We start from the raw sequence: 17,982 nt of genomic DNA, 5'->3' as shown, positions 1-17,982 counted from the left end.
GGGTGGGGAGGTTTAAGGGGAATAAGTGGTAATAGAAAAAATACAATAAAAATATATTTTTAAAGTAACAGCATTATTGATCACAGGTACAATACTTATAAGTGCTTACTAATAATGTAATGAACTTACAAAAATAACTACTTGGTATTTTTATAATACTCAAAACTCTTCCAAATATAGTACTCATGAGTTTCTCACAACTTTAAAGTGGACTTCATTATCATTGTCATGTAATAGAAGGAAAGATGGAGTTTAGGTGGGATTTGGTGACCTGGGCCTTCTGCCCTGGTGATAACTGGACTTTTGCCTCATTCCCCAAAATTAGGCTACATTTTGTAGCCCAATGTTGATATCTAAGTGTCAAACTTTAATCTATCACCAAATCTTTACCTTAGAGTCTGTGTACATATCAGACTCTGGAATCTATAGAGCCCTCTGAGGATTAAAGCCTGACTCCTGAATAAAAACCTCCATGGCTGAGCCTCCTCCCCAAGGCAGACCTCCCTGATTCACTGCCTACAATTTCCTGGAAGCTAATTGGACTTCTCAGGTCCTGTGGATATTCTTAGGCCACCCATCCCTCTCTCCATATGGTTTACATCACCCAGTACAAATTGCTTGTCTTGTCTGGAAGGTGTTGTCTCAGAATACACACAGTTTTGTGTGTTTTGTTTTGTTTTGTTTTCAAGATCAAACAGTGTTGAGTACCTCCAATGATATACACCCCTTCGCCCACACCAGATGAGAACTGCCCCTCCTGCTGCTCCTTCTGATGCTGACAGAGCCATGCCCAGTCCTGTCTGCAAATAGTGCAGTGAATACATAAAGCTTTCCTTTTAAAATTCCAGTTCTGAATTAAAGTCCATTCCAAGCCACTTCAAAGCAAGAAAAAAGTGTGTCATAAGAGACTTTTTCAGTGACAAAGTTGTTCACTCCACAGTGCAGTCCCTTATGATTTTGAAGAACTCTTTTTATAACATTATTTCTTTCTGAGTAAATTCAGAGTTTGCCAGACAATAATGTGGTAGGTGCTGTAGGAAACTACAAATATCAGTGAACATCCTTTAATAAGACATAAAAATTTTCAATATATGTTAGTACTGGTTTCCCATAAGAGAAGATATTTCACAAGAAAAAGGGCAAAGCCACCAGCTAATCTTTAGATCAGAAGCAGGCACTGAGAGTGTTCTGGCAACTGCACAAAGAAATATCAAAGCTAGCACTTTGTCTTTTGATGAAGTGTTGCCCTTTTCCCCAAGTAATATCTAATTATTAATGTTCTGCCCAAGAATAGTAACACCTATGCCCATGTGCTCATTGTCAGAAGCCCGAGCTCATGTGTGTCATTGTCACAGAGCAGACACTGGCTAATAATTATTAAGGCTTCTCTATTTCATGAATAAGTAAAAGGTTATTAACAGAGATATTGTTTTAGAATGCCATTTCCAGATGTGCTAAATAAAACTAGCTCTCACCCCAAAGCCACCTTTTGTAATGAACTAATATTAGCACAACTGAGCAACTGGTATGGGTAAAAAGACATGGAGAATCTTAAAATTAAAATCTGAACCTAATTCCATTGCTTACATTATGACTGGTATGAACTTGGCTTAAAATATCTCTAAGCCTTGGAATCCTCATCTGTAAAGTGAGTCCATCAGTACTGTTTAGTTTATTGTTATGAGGATAAAATGAGTGCAAGTACATTATACAGCCTGAGACAAAGGTAAGTGATAATTATTCTTATATTGACAGGCTGAGATAGAGTTTTCAAAGAAGCACAGCTAGACAGGGAGTTGCTGACAGGGAGTTGTATAACTACTATACTCTCTCTAGAAGTCACAAGAATTGAGGGGCAGGGCAAAGGAAGGTCCAGATCATTTCCTGTTCAAAAAATTATCAATGTCTATCAGCATTAAAGAACTTGAAGTTTATCCTGGCTGGTGTGGCTCAGTGGATTGAGTGCCAGATTGCAAACCAAAGGGTTGCTGGTTTGATTCCCAATCAAGGCATATGCCTGGGTTGTAGGCCAGGTCCCCAGTGAGGGGCACATGAGAGGCAACCACACATTGATGTTTCTCTCCCTCTCTTTCACCCACCCTCCCTTCCCTTATCTCTAAAAATAAAGAAATAAAATATTTTAAAAATAAACTTGAAGTTTTGTTTTAATCAAATTTAAATATGAATGAAATCCATGCACTTCTATTACCTCTTACCAAATAAATATATCTGTATGACTAGAGGCAGAATTTTTTTTACCATAAAGAGAAAGTCAAACCTTATAGTTTTTTTGTTCCTTTCATTTGAACCAATAAAGAAACACAGTGAGCATCCAGACTAAGCAATATATTTCAAGTGAAGGCATGCATATAATGCACAAATTTCTGCCCAAAGACATTCAAATTACCTAACAAAAGTCTGCCTCTGAGTCCTCCCCAGTTATCAAAGACACCTCAGTACAGTCACAATCACTCATATTTGCACCATTTACTTTTGCCCCCAAAGTTATGAACAGTTCTAGATATATTAACACAAGAATACAGCCTGCCAATAAGAAATAAACAGTGGGCATTCTATTGCTTACTAGGTACCTGCCCTGAGAAGAGAGACATGAACAATACAGTCAGATTCCCAGACCTCAGGTAACCCTCTAGTCAATCAAAACACAAGGCTCATCCTCCATTAATGCCACCATCGTGTGTGCTCTAAGGAAGGGAGACTGCAGATGTGGCACTGGGGAGCCCCTTCCAGCTCCTGGGCTTTGGTGACTCCAACAGTGACCCCTACTCCTACCTCTTCTCCAGCTCCTAAATAAAGCTTCCTGTCTCTAGGATGGTCTGCTTCTTGTTTCTGGAAGATAGTATCTCCAATATACTTTCACCTTCCTTTCTTGTGTGAAAATATTCATGAGGTAAAGTGGAAGAAAAAGAAAAACAGGGGAAGGACTTTCCTGTTTGCTGGAAAAGATATAGAATCACTAATTGTTCATTTGTCCATTCATGAAAGCAAGAGATATTGAGCATTCTAAAACTTATGCAAGTTTCTGGAGCCACAAAGATGGCAAAAGACATTTTCTGTTGGAACGCAAGTCTCAGTGCAGTAGCACGTTGTAGGCATATAAATAAGTGCAGTGCCACAAGACAAATGTTATAGTGGATGTATGTACCAGAATCAATGGGAGCACTAAGGAGGACATCCCCTACTTATAGAGCTTTCTGAAAGGAAGGAATAAGCTTTACTAGACCTTTGAGAGGAAGATGGAAAGTTAGAAGCCAACAGGGGAGCAAAGAGGAGTTGTGGGATAAGAAGCATGTGCCAAAGGATACAGACATAAAAGTCCATAGCCCAGGGACTCTGAATGCACAACATGGCTCTGTGGTGGGGAGAGACCAGAAAGAGGCAAGAAACATAGGTGGAACCATAACTTGAAGGTTTTGAATGTAAGATATTGGATTTGGACTTTATTCTCTGAGAAAAGAATTTAAGCAAGAAAGCGACCCATTCAAATATAAGTTTTGGTAATATATTTTTCTTAAGACTGTATAAACAGTATAAACAATGTATAAACATTGTATAAACAATGGATTGCAAAATGGAAAACAGGATGTAGTTAAGAATTTACTACATGAAAATCCAGCACCCATTTGTGATAAAAACTCTCAGAAAAGTGGGAATAGAGGGAACATACCTAAACATAATAAAAACCACATATAACAAACCCACAGCCAACATCACAATAACAAGGCAAAACCTACAAGCGTTCCCCTTAAGATCAGGAACAAGGCAGAGATGTCTGCTTGCACACTCTTATCGAACTGAAGTTCTAGCCATAACATTCAAACAATAAGAAGAAATAAAAGGCATATAAATTGGAAAAGAAGAAGTAAAACAGTCATTATTTGAAGATGACATGATAATGAATATAGAGAGTCCTAAAGGTTCCACCAAAAAATCTACTAGAATTGACAAATAAATTCAGTAAAGTAGCAGGATACAAAATAAATATCCAGAAATCAGCTGCATTTCTATGCACCAATAATGAACTATCAAAAAAAGAAATTAAGAAAACAATTCCATTAAAATAAAATAAAACAAAATAAAATAAAATAAAATAATAAAATACCTTGGAATGAATTCAATCAAGAATGTAAAAGATTTGTATTCACAAAATTATAAGAGACTGAAGAAAGAAATTGAAGAAGATCCACATCAGTGGAAGCATATACTGTGTTCATGATTAGAAGAACCAGCATCATTAAAATGTCCACACTACCCACTGCAATCTATAGATTCAATGCAATTTTCTATCAAGATACAAATGGTATATATCACAGAACTAGAACAAATACTTCAAAATTCTTACAAAACCCCAAAAGACCTTAAATGGCCACAGAAATCTTGAGAAAGAAGAACAAAGTTGGAGAAATCACACTACCTGATATCAAACTATACTACAAGATCACAGTAATCAAAACAGCATGGTACTGGCATAAAAACAGATCAATAAATGAATGGAACAGAATGGAGAGCCCAGAAATAAATGCATGCCTTTAATGTTAATTAATACTTAACAAAAGAGACCACAACATACAATGGAGTAAAGACAGTCTATTCAATAAATGGTGTTTGGAAAATTGAACAGGTATGTGCAAAAAATGAAACCAGACCAACTTCTAAACCACACACAAGAATAAACTCAAAGTGGATTAAAGACTTAAATATTAGACTTGAAGTCATAAAAATTCTAGAAGAAAACACAAGCAGTAAAATCTCAGACATTTCTCACAGCAATATTTTTTTCTGATATATTTTCTAAGGAAAGGGAAACAAAAAATAAATGAGTGGGACTATATCAAACTAAAAGTTTTGGCACAGAAAAAAGAAACCCAGCAACAAAATGAAAAGACAGGCCACTGAATGGGAGAATATATATGCCAATGATACATCTGTTAAGGGGTTAATATTTAAAAATTTAAAAATGGGCAAAAGACCTGAATAGACACTTTTCCAAAGAGGACATACAGATGGCCAATAGACATATGAAAACATACTCATCATCACTAATCATTAGAGAAATGCAAATTAAAACCACAATGAGATATTGCATCACATTTGTCAGAATTGCTATCATCAATAAATCAACAAACAATAAATGGTGGTAAGGATGTGGATAAAAGGGAACTCTTGTGCACTGTTGGTGGGAATGCAGATTGTTGCCACCACTTTGGAAAGTATGGAGTTACCTCAAAAAATTAAAAAATAGGACTGCCTTATGACTCAGAGATCCACTTCTGGGAATATATCTGAAGAAACCCGAAACACTTATTTGAAAAAAAATTATATGCACCCATATTTTCATTGCAGCGTTGTTATAATAGCCAACATTTGGAAACAACCCAAGTACCCATTAGTAGATGAGTGGATAAAAACAGCTTTGGTAGCGCTGGCTGGTGTGGCTTATTTGGTTGGAGCATTGTCCTGTGAATTAAGAGGTTGTAGGTTCAATTCCCAGCCAAAGCATATGCCTGGGTTTTGGGTTTGGTCCCCACTTGGAGCACATGCCAGAGACAACTGATTGATGTTTCTCTCTCACATTGACGTTCCTGTCCCTCTCTTTCTCCCTCCCTTCCCCTGTCTCTAAAGCCAATAAAGTATGTTCACAGGTAAGGATAAAGTGGGAAAAAAGCTGTGGTACATTTACACAGAGGAATACTACTCAACTGTAAAAATAGAAGAAAATCTTACATTTTAGGACAACATGGATAGACCTGAAAGTATTATACTAAATGAAATAAGCCAGTCAGAGGAAGTCAAATACCATTTGATTTCACTTATAACAAAATAGAAACAGACTCATAAATACTGAGAACAGATTGACAGCTTTCAGAGGGGAGGGGTTAGTTGGGCTGAGTGAAAAAGCTGAAGGAATTAAGAAAAAAAACCCCTCATGGACAGACAACAGTATGGTGGTTAACGGAGGGAGAGGGAGGTAGAAGAGGATGAAAGGGAGATAAGTGGTGATGGAAAGAAACTTGACTTGGGGTGGTGAATATACAATACAATGTACAGATCATGTATTATGAAATTTTATTAACAAATGTCACCCCAATGAATTCAATTTAAAAAAAAGAATTTATGACATAAATGGAAATGATGATGGAGGTAAAAATATAAAAAATAATAAAAGCATTTGCAAGATATTTCAGAGGTAAAATCAGAGATAATACCTCAAGGTAAAGTGACTGTGGGAAGTTAGCATTAGATGGAAATAAATAACTCAGAGGTTTTTCTCCAAGACAAATGATTACGTTGGGACACCATTAACTGATGAGGGGAAGAAAAACTATTTCAAGAGAACAAGTAGTAAAGAACAAAGATTAAAGTCTGGATTAAAGTTCATTGAATTTGAAGTACCTGATGCCATCTATCAGCTATCTAAAATCAGTTGGAATTATAGGTCTGGAGAATACCAATTGAAGACATTAATTGGAACATCATTAGCATAAGTGTTTCATGGTTGAAAAAATATGAGGCAAAGAAGAAAAAATTCCAGGGAATCCCAACTGAGGAGTAGGATGAATGATGTATAGGAACTCTGTTATTATAGGACCTCTGTTACAGTGATGACCTATGGGGTTTCTGATTTATATATATGAATATTCTATGTCACAAGACTATTCTCAAAGAGGCCAAAATCCTATCAAGTAAAAATGTAACTGAACCAAAAGCAAGCTGCAAGATGTGGTGCCATTTATATCTCTTTTTATTGTCCTGATCTTTCCAACCAAAGCAATTTTAAATGCACTTATATTTTGTTAACATTTTAATATATTAATTGATTCTTTGATTCCTTTGGTAAAGAGGAAACTCCTTGTTTCACAGTACTAATATACAGCTACCATCTGGTAGCAAAATCTGGTAACCACAGGATTGCAAGTTCAGGGTGAGGAGAATATATTCCCACCTGGTTCCTTGGCAGTTTTAAAAATTATGTTCAGTGAAAGGGTTGCTTTGCTGTTCATTGTATGACACTTGAGGAAGCTAAATAAAAGTTGTGCAAAGTGAGGAAGATCTCTGTGGATACAAAAGAAATCCCTCATCTGGTGACCCATGGTGCTCACACCATCTGCTACCCTGACCCCTCATCAAGGTGAACAACACCATTCAGATTAATTTGGAGACAGGTACAATTGCCGATTTCATCAAGTTTGACACTGCTGACCTGCATATGGTGACCAGAGATGCTAACAAATAGCAACAATCACCAATACAGAGACACCTTGATTCTTTTGATGTAGTTCATGTGAAAGATGCCAGTGGCAACAGCTTTGCCACCTAGCCCTCCAACATCTTTGTTATAAGCAAAGGCAACAAACCATGGGACTCTGCAAATATAGTTTGAAATTAGTACACAAGGTGAGTCTAATGTGTGCACTCTGGAGGTAAAATTTTTGGCATATGCTTCTCCTTGTGTTTTACTATTCAAAAAACACTTTTGCATATTACCTCCTTGATTCTCACTTACAAGTCTGCTGACTCATAGGCAGAAAAGGTTTTTATTTTCACTTATTATTCTATTTTAAAAACTGTTTATTATAGAATACTACAAATACACAAGCAGAGAATATCATAATAAACTCCCCTGTACCTACCAGTGAACTCCCAGTTATCAAACATAATGGATCCCACAACCTATACAGATATGTACATTGAATAAATTTTAATCAAATCTCAGAAATATTTGACACCAGTGTAAATCAGAGGAGAAATTTTTATTTTTATTTTACTGACAAGACTCTCTATGTCATGTCCACAGAGATGATGACTTGCCCAAAACATGTGCCTAGTCAAAGAACTGAGGCTAGAACTTACGGTTGTGACGGTGAGGTCAGAGAAGATGTGAATATAGACAGCTACACCCTTCACTAGACCTTGAGGCTTATAGTACTGTATTTTTTGGACTATAAGACACACTCTCCCCCAAATTTGGGGGGTAATGGGGGTGCGTCTTATATTCTGAATGTAGCTTACCTGAGAAGGGGGTGTGCCGTGGCCTGTGTTATTTATGTTATGAAATATTTTACCACATTTTTTTGCTTCAAATTTTTTCCCCTATTTTCCTACTCTAAAACTTAGGTGCGTCTTATGGTCTGGTACATCTTACAGTCCGAAAAACTCAGTAATTCTCTAGCTACATGTGTATACGTGCATGCATGTGTGTTTTACAAGAAGTTAGGCAACTATCTCTTTTGAATTTCTGTTAAGTCCTGCCTAGGGGCCCTCACAGGTCTCAGTTTCTAATGCAACTAAATACAAGTATTTTACAAATGCGAACACCCCGTGCGGTTGGAAACCTTAAGCTATGAGGAAATGGCTGTGTAGATGCACCAGAGAGAAGCACTGAGCCAAAGGCAAGGAAGCTGCAGCTGTCCTGTGGAACCTTACACCACTTCCACTGTCAGGAAAACGAATGCGACTAAAACGCATGCTTCCATTTGAAACTGTGGCTGACAAAACAGAGCTCTGCCTTGGGCTGTTGAGACAGTGACAAATGAAACATTCGTTGATCCCCCATTTATTTCATTTTTAAAGTGGTTGCCAATATTGGAACAGCCCTGGTTGTGTTGGACGGCCACGCCGCCAGCAGCGCTGAGATTCCCTTCACTGTGCTGAGAGTCCCATCCGATCTCAATTACACTGTTCTCCACTTTTCCAGTAATGACCCAATTAGGAGAGTGTCTGAAAGTGAGTGGGCAAGGATTCAGATTGGCTAAGCGGCAGGTATTACAGTGAATCCATCTGGAAAACATGGCATGGGAGCTTTTAATGTCTCATCACTGGGCACATGGTCAGGCTCTGTCAGGGCATTTTTGCAGTTCTAAAACTCTCTTAGTCAGGTCCTCTTGAATGTAACAAGATGTTTGCCATGGCTAAGCAAAGTCACATGTGCTTCCTGGTTGAAGTTTTCCCATAAAACAGTCCACAAATGAACATTGCTATGCCAAGAAAAATAAAAGCACTTAATGGAATATTTAGCATTTCTAATGCAAAGCATTTTGTAATTCTCTATTTGCCAAACCTCTCTTGAGAGGAGGTCAGTAATTTCCTCATCATCCTGCTAAGAAAACAAGTCAGCTGTTGCTCCCAAAGGAACATATGGTCAATCAATATCCGGAACTAGAACACAAACCATTCCCATTCCAGGGACCATGCTAAGCCAACAACTAATTTAGGTGTAAGATTATTGTAAATTTTGGAGGTAACCAATATAATGAAATCATTCACCAGTGACAGGATATGCATATGAGTAAAGTCAAGAAAGAAAAAGAATTCTCCATTGCATTTAAAGCCAAACACTTGTTCATTTAAGCTTTTTAAGTTTCCTAATACTGTACGGGATGAAGGAAGGAAAGGGAAATAGGCAGAGGGAGAGGGAGAGAGACAGAGAGAGAGAGAGAGAGATGGAGGAAAAGATTATGTCAGAGAAATTTCAAAATAAAAATAGATTCTGAACACACATATGAAATTAGTTTAGTCATTTTTAAAATTCAACAGTTCTCTCCTTGTCTCAGAAGAAGGATTTCAGAATACCTCACACCAAATATTCTGAGTAAAATATGACAATGTCATATCATGAATTTAGTCTCCAAAGGGAATATATCAAATAAATAAAAGCATCTTATTTTGTTATTCTGACTCAGAGTAGCAGGATTGTCAAGCTGTTATTTTAAGTCAATACTGAGATATTAAAAAAACTTTTATTCTTATTTGCCACTTAAGTTCAGAAAAATATATATCACCACCCTATTACTGATGTTACCCTTGAATGAATGTTTTTCTTTTTTTGCCTTGTGTCTTGTCAGTCTAGTAAAGTTTTATTGTAATTCGCTCAGCTGAGATCTGGTATAATCCTATTTTCTACATAACCCTTAACATTTCATGTTTGTATTTATTAGAAATTAACTGAATAAAAAAAATTCCAGCAGTAATATTACAAAAACAACCACACCATCTTCCTTAGACTTTTTTTTAAATCAAGCACTCCAGACTCATCAAGTCATATGCATTATCTACAGCATTTTGTATTCAATCCTACCTCAATAAAATGTTTTAAAATGATTTTAATATAATACTTGTTTCAAAACTAAACAAAAAATATTTTTTAAAATCAAATGACATCTATCAGTTGCAGGGGTGAATAGGACAAAGGTTGTTTTATGCAAATCCTCTAATAACTTTTTGTATTATTCTGAAATAAACTCATATCATCTAGTTCATTATTTTTAAAAGATTCATGTTCTTTTTAGAAATTACCATGTTGATTTTTTTAAGGAATTTTTAAATGTATTTGGGAGGGTTAGAGAGATTGGTTATATATTATTTCATATTTCTTGATGCATAATAATTTTTCCCAATTTAAAGTGGTATCTTTACAGTATTTTCATCACCCTGTGTGCATTTAACTTAGACCACTGCGATCACCAACTCCTTATTAAAAAGAAAAACTTGATTAATGGAACCTGATACAATCTTAATAGCTGGAGTCTCACAACCAGGAATGATCTGTGGATGGCAAAAAATAAAAGGTGTTTTTTTTTTCTTCTAAAAACTAAGCAGTATCTCCCTCAAGATTTGCTCTCTGCTGACCTGAAGATTCTGGTTCTGTACAAACTGATCTGAGTGTCATTCTGATTCTAGAAAACTTAGACTCACATTAGACTCACTTCTAGAAAACTTAGGTGGCATACAAATACCGACCCTGCAGTTGCTTTCCTCATTTGGAATTAATCTCAGTAGACTGACTCTGAGCCTTCAGCATTGAAGCAATCCAAACACAAACAATCCAAAGACTGCTGAGGAATTCTTTTGCAAGATGTATATTCTGCAAATATAGGCTAATCATTGTATCTTTTTTGTAAATAGACCCACAAGGTGATTAGATGTTGTCTCCCAGTTTCCTCTTTCCTTTCAATGAGGTCTGAGAAGTTATTTGATGACATGGAAATTGCTATGGGTGATCCTCTATCTGTCCCTGGTTATAAATAAGTTATAATTACACATATCACAGCCTCTGGTGTTTTCAAACACCTATAAAATAAATTGTCTATCTTCAGTTATTCATTTGCTTTAAATTTACCTAGATGAAATCTGCAAAACATGGAGTGATCAGGCAGTTCACAATTTACAATCCAAATGAATATATCAAATTAATAGAAGCTCACTGTTCCCTTATGCTGACTTAGATAACAGGATTTACAAGATATTATTGGAAGTTAATACAAAGAAGTAAATTAAAAGTCTTTTTATTTTTATTTACTGTTTTGTTTCAGAACAACACACAGAGGCTTAAGCAGTTTCTCAGGTGCTAAGCATGTAATAAACATAGTTTACCTTATGAAGTGCCAGCCTAAACAATGAACCAAATCACCTTCTCTGAGAGTAATCCCTGTAAATATCATGAGGTGAGCCCCTGGCAGCTCTATTTTACTATATGACCCTCACCCCTACTCATAGCTATTTGGGACAAAGGTGGACACTGATTCAAATTGCTCAGTTTCTCTCCCCTGAGATTCAAAATTGGGCCAATGAAGTAGCCACTCACAAAGGCATAGAACTATAACATAGAAATATGTGAACCATGGAGTAGCCTGTTTTGCCATGTAATGGACAGGGGAAGGACAGACCACAAGTACAGAGAGGAGCAGTCATGACACAAAACTCTGCACAGACCCTCATGGCTTTCTTTTCCCTGCTTCCTGATTTTTCCTGAAGCTCAGCTTCATTCCTGCCATTAATTTCCACGTACAGGGGGTGACCCAAAAAACTGCAAATTACATATAAAATTCTGTATTCATTCTTTTTTAAGTATGTCATATTGATTATACTACTATAGTTGCCCCATTCTTTTTTCTCCCCTTTACCCCCCTCTGCCTTGCATCCCCATCCCTCCTATATCCACCCCCCTTAATTCATGTCCATGGGCCATACATATAAATTCCTTGGCTTCTCCATTTCCTATAGTATTCTTAACCTCCCCTTGTTTATTTGTACCTACAATTTATGCTTCTTATTCCCTGCATTTTTCCCCCATTCTCCCCCCTTTCCTTCCTAACTAATAACCATCCATGTGAACTCCATTTCTGGGATTCTGTTCCTGTTCTATTGTTTGCTTAGTTTGTTTTTTAGGTTCACTTGATTACTGTGAGTTTGATGTCATTTTACTATTGGTATATTTTATCTTCTTCAATTTCTTAGATAAGTCCCTTTAACATTTCATATAATAAGGGCTTGGTGATAATTGATTCCTTTAACTTGACCTTATTTGGGAAGCACTTTATGTGTCCTTCCATTCTAAATGATAGCATGGCTGGAGAGAGTAATCTTGAATGTAGGTCCTTGCCTTTCATGACTTTGAATACTTCTTTCCAGCCCTTTCTTGCCTGTAAGATTTCTTTTGAGAAATCAGTGATAGCCTTATGGGAACTCCTTTGTTGGTAACTCTCCTATTCTCTCACTGCTCTTAAGAATCTCTCCTTATCTTTATTTTTAATATATTTTATTGATTGTGCTATTACAGTTGTCCCAGTTATCCTCCCTTTATTCCCTTCTGCCCTGCACCCCCACTCCCAACCACATTACCCACCCCCCTTAGTTGATGTTCATGTGTTGTACATATAAATTCTTTGGCTTATACATTTCCTATATTATTTTTAACCTCCCCCTGTCTATATTGTACCTACTATATATGTTTCTTATTCCCTGAGCCTTCCCTCCCATTCTCCCTGCTCCCCTTCCCCACCGATAACCCTCCAGGTGATCTCCATTTCTCTCATTCTGTTCCTGTTCTAGTTGTTTGCTTATTTCATTTTGTTTTAGGTTTTTTTTAGGTTCATTTGTTGATAGTTGTGAGTTTGCTGTCATTTTAATGTTCATATTTTTGGTCTTCTTCTTTTTCTTAGATAAGACCCTTTAACATTTCATTTAATAAAGGCTTGGTGATGATGAACTCCTTTAACTTGACCTTATCTGGGAAGCACTTTATCTGCCCTTCCATTCTAAATGATAGCTTTGCTGGATAGAGTAATTTTGGATGTAGGTCCTTGCCTTTCATGACTTTGAATACTTCTTTCCAGCCCCTTCTTGCCTGCAAGGTTTCTTTTGAGAAATCAGCTGATAGCCTTATGGGAACTCCTTTGTAGGTAACTGTCTCCTTTTCTCTTGCTGTTTTTAAGATTCTCTCCTTCTCTTTCATCTTGGGTAATGTAATTATGATGTGCCTTGGTGTGTTCCTCCTTGGGTCCAACTTCTTTGGGACTCTCTGAGCTTCCTGAACTTTCTGGAAGTCTATTTCCTTTGCCAGATTGGGGAAAATCTCCTTAGTTATGTTTTCAAATAATTTTTCAATTTCTTGCTGTTCCTCTTCTTCTGGCACCCCTATGATTCAGATGTTAGAGGGCTTAAAGTTGTCTCAGAGGTTCCAAGCCTCTCCTCATTTTTTGTGAATTCTTGTTTCTTCATTCTGTTTTGGTCAAATATTTATTTCTTCCTTCTGTTCCAAATCGTTGATCTGAGTCCTGGTTTCCTTTCCTTCACTGTTGGTTCCCTATAAATTTTTCTTTATTTCACTTGGCATAGCTTCATCTTTTTCTTCCTCTATTTTCCATCTGTACATAAGCATCCTGATTACCAGTGTTTTGAACTCTGGATCTGACAGGTTGGCTATCTCCTCATCATTTAGCTCTTTGTCTGGAGTTTTGATCATCTGTTCTTTGATTTGGGCCATATTTCTTTGTCTTGGGGCACCTGTTACATTTTAAGTGACAGAGCCTTAGGTATTTGCCAGAGTGGCGCATCCCACTTCTCTATATGTGGTACTGTGTGTTGGGGAGGGATCAGAGGGGGAACTATGCTGATTTCTTGGCTTTCAACACACTTTCAGTCACTTCCCTGACTTCCCACAAGCAAATTGGGCCCTTCTGGTGTTGACTCCCAGGTGAGTAGGTTTATGTACATTCTAGGACCCCATGGGTCTCTCCAACAAACTTTCCTGTGAGGCTGGAAGTTTCTCTCACCAGTGCACCTCGTAGAGCACAAGTGGGAAACACAAGGCCATGGGCTGAATCCGGCCCTCCATCTTGTTTTATCCAGCCTGGCACCTTGCCTCTACCCAGTGGCAGCACCGAGTTCCTTGCCCCTAGTTAAGGAATAGTTACATTATACAGTCCTAAAATTATATTCAGCCCTTTGGAGGCAACTGGGAGGCTGATGTGGCCCCCAGTAAAAATGAGTTTGACACCCCTCCTTCATAGGTTTTTACAGCCAATTGTTTAGAGGCTTTAGTTTCCTGCACTGGAACCCTGGGTTGCATGATCTGTCTTGCTCTTCAGTTGTTCCTCCTGGCTTATCCACACACGAATGTGAGACCACCATATTCACCAGCTGCCGCCTCACCTGCCCAGTCCTTTGCCTTGCTGCATGTCTTCTCTGCCCTGGCTGCCCATCTTCACCTCTCCTACCAGTCTGGATAAATGTTTCTTCTTTAATTTCTTGGTTGTTGGACTTCCATATAGCTTGATTTACTGGCAATTCTTGCTGATTTTAGTTTTAAAATTTGTTTCTTTTTTGTTGTGCAAAGAAGGAAAGTGTACCTACTTTTGCCTCCATCTTGGCCAGAAGTCTATATTCATTCTTACATGTTTAAACTTCAGTCACCTTCAAAGTACTCTCCATTTGATGCAATATAACTATCAAGATGTTTTTTCCACTGCTCAAAACAGTGTTTGAACTCATTGATTCTGATGCATTTTAGTGTTTCTGCCATTTTTTGTTTTACCTCTTCAACATCGGCAAAACATTCTCAGTTGAGGACTTTTTTCATCCAAGGAAAGAAAAAAGAAAAGTTTCTCAAGGCAAGATCAGGTGAATAGGGAGGTCAGGACACCAGTTTCATGGTGTTTTGGTCAAAAAATGCTGAACGGTCATCACGGTTCAATGCACTCATATCAATGCACTCATAAATCACCCATAGTGAAATGGGAAAATGGGTTGAAAGAGTCTTCAAAAAATTCACTGAAGCCAAATGCAGCCTCTCACAACAATGCCATCTGGTACACTGATACAGATGGGTTCCTAGAACACTCATGTGGTGGGGTAAGCCTGTACTTCAAGGGGCCTACCCTGTAAAAAATAATTCTGTTTTTGGGCACCCCTCATATTACTGCTTTCTTATAGTAACACTCCCTTTTTCTTCCTTAGACTAGCTTAAGTTGGTTTTTGATACCTTTACCTAATACAAAAGGGGCCAATGGGTGTTAAAAAGAAAAAAGCCTTGAGTATGTATGAACAGCATAGAATTGAACTAGGCCACTGTTACCAAGCCACATCATTTAGGAATTGCAGATTCCTCCTTTATCTCCATCTACAAATTCTTTCTGCTTTCAGACTATGCTTAGTTTCTATTTTATTTTATAGAGAATAAAATTGAGAAACACACATTAGATCCTCAGGACTTTGCTGAGCATATAAGAATAAGACTGTCTTATTCTTCATAAGGGAGTAAGTAAACACAATGATTTTTATTAACTGATGAACCTGCCTAAGGTTTATGCTTTCTCTTCCTCTTTTTATGATCTTTCTAAGTTCTTAAATGCTCACTAGGACTCCCATACTGCACATTGATTTTGAAGAAAAATCTTGTTAAAGGATACATTACTATTTTTCTTTGCGTCTAAACAAATGAACTGGGTTTCATAATCATGGATTATAAAAAAACCTGTCCTTTCTTTGGACATATCTGTACCTCTGTATGATGCTGGCACTCGGTAAATGTTAAAAATCTGTCATAAACGTTATACCGTGGTAATGTTCATTAACACATACACAAAAAATATCTAATAGGCATCAACAGCCCAATGAAGGGAAGTGATAGTGAGACTGGCAGAGCTTACCTGAGTGCCCTGATCTCCCCCATGTGTCAGGTAGGCCAGTGCCCCCATGCTGCCCTCAGGGCACTCTACCCAGTCTCATTTATCAGGTAATATGACTTCAGCTTCCAGAGAGGTTTTGTCCTGCCCCAACCCCCATTAAAATTTATAGTTTTTCAGTTCCATTTTATTGTTATCCACCCCCACCCCCCACATTAGTCTACCAATGATTTAAGGAAGCTTAGGAAAATATTTTTTTAAATAGAAAAAAGTTTTCAAAATTAACTCAGCCCCCAAAAATGTACTTAATTGCAAGAATGACACCCCTGCTGCAATTTCCTCAGGGACTGAGGATAAAGATAGCAGCTTATCCAAAAATCCCATTAGGTCTTTAAAAACTGGCTGCATTAACACTTGAATGAATCAGAACTAAATGATCATCTTTTTTAAGCTCTGTATTATGTTGTATCTTTGTTACTCAGAGTTTACTGTAGCTCTCCCAGTATCAGAGGTTGGGTTATCTCAAGATCCACTTTCTATTCCTCTGTAACACATTTTTCCAAATCTCAGCTAGCCAATCTGGTGAGACTATCACGGAACCTCTACCATGACATCCTAGGTTGGATACTGGCATGGTCCCCTTGATATGGTCTTTCCAAGCCTGGTTCCTCTGGAGTGCAAGCTACAACCTTAATGTTATATTCTGATATCAAGTAGATAAGTGATGGAACACACACAGCCCTCCCAAAGAAGTCAGAATTCAATCTAAGCAAAAAATCAACAAATATTGAGTGATTTTATGTGACAATTACTGCCTAACACATTTTATACATTTTTCTTATACTTTACAGCCATCTTTTGAGATAAGTACTATTTCCTATTGCTCTCCATAGGTGATACACATTCCCAAGGTCATATAATTCTTACATGATTGTTGCTCAAATCCTGTTACTCTACCTATAGTCTAACAAAATGGAGGAAGCAACTAAGAAGGCCATGCTCACTTCCTTTAGGAGTACTTCCTATAAATTACAGGCACTAGTCCTGCTTATATCCTATTGATTGGGATTTAGTTCCATGGATATATCTTCAGCAAGAAAGTCTGAGAAAGTAGTCTTTATTAAAGGTAGACATCTATCTAGCTAAAAATTAAAGTTTCTATGACTGAGGATTAAAAGAAAACAATAGGAAACCACTAGCAGTCTTTGCCATGTGGAGGAGAACATTTCAGAATTGATACTGAGGAAGACATGATGCTGAGGAGAAACTAACATCTGGATGATTCAGAGGAATAATGTGACCAATTTTCAATGTATCTCTGTATCCCATAAGGTGGTGAACCGGGAAAAAAGTGAGAGGAGTCTGATGCTAAGATTATATATATATATATAGAAAGCAGCTTACACACAAAGAAAAGGTCAAGGCTTACAGGAAAATTAGAAGGGAGAAATGCAAGCCAAAGTTTCTACTGCTACTAAATTAATCATATATCAATATATGTTTTCCAGTTTATCTAAGAAAATGAAGTGATTCCAATCACTGAGGCTCATTACATAAGAACAAATATTTTCATTGGCTTTTCTATAGGAGACACTGACACATATGACAGCAAGCCTTGTTATTCTACAATTAAGTATTCAGTGAAAAAAATCTTAACTGTATTTAGCTAAAATAATCGATTTTAATGTATTAAAATCCCCCAAATATTTTGCTTGCTTGTTTGTTTTGTTGATTAGGTTCCATTTATAGGTGAGATCATATGGTATTTGTCTTTCACCACCTGGCTTATTTTACTTAGCATAATGCTCTCCAGTTCTATCCATGTTGCGACAAAGGATGGGACTCCTTCTTTCTTTCTGCTGCTTAGTATTCCATCATGTAAATATAACATAGTTTTTTTATCCATTCATTTACTAATGAGCACTCATTGATATTAGGAACAAACTGACAATAATGAGAGGGGAGGTGGGAAGGGATAATGGTTGTAAAAGGGGGAAGGGTTGTCAAGGAATATGTATAAAGAACAGACAGACAAAACTAAAGAGGGTTAGGATCAAGA

The sequence above is a fragment of the Phyllostomus hastatus genome, unplaced genomic scaffold (assembly GCF_019186645.2).
Source record: "Phyllostomus hastatus isolate PE091 unplaced genomic scaffold, TTU_PhHast_1.1 phas_contig_86, whole genome shotgun sequence".
Taxonomy (NCBI): Eukaryota; Metazoa; Chordata; class Mammalia; order Chiroptera; family Phyllostomidae; genus Phyllostomus; species Phyllostomus hastatus.
Note: the sequence above shows the minus strand (reverse complement) of the source record.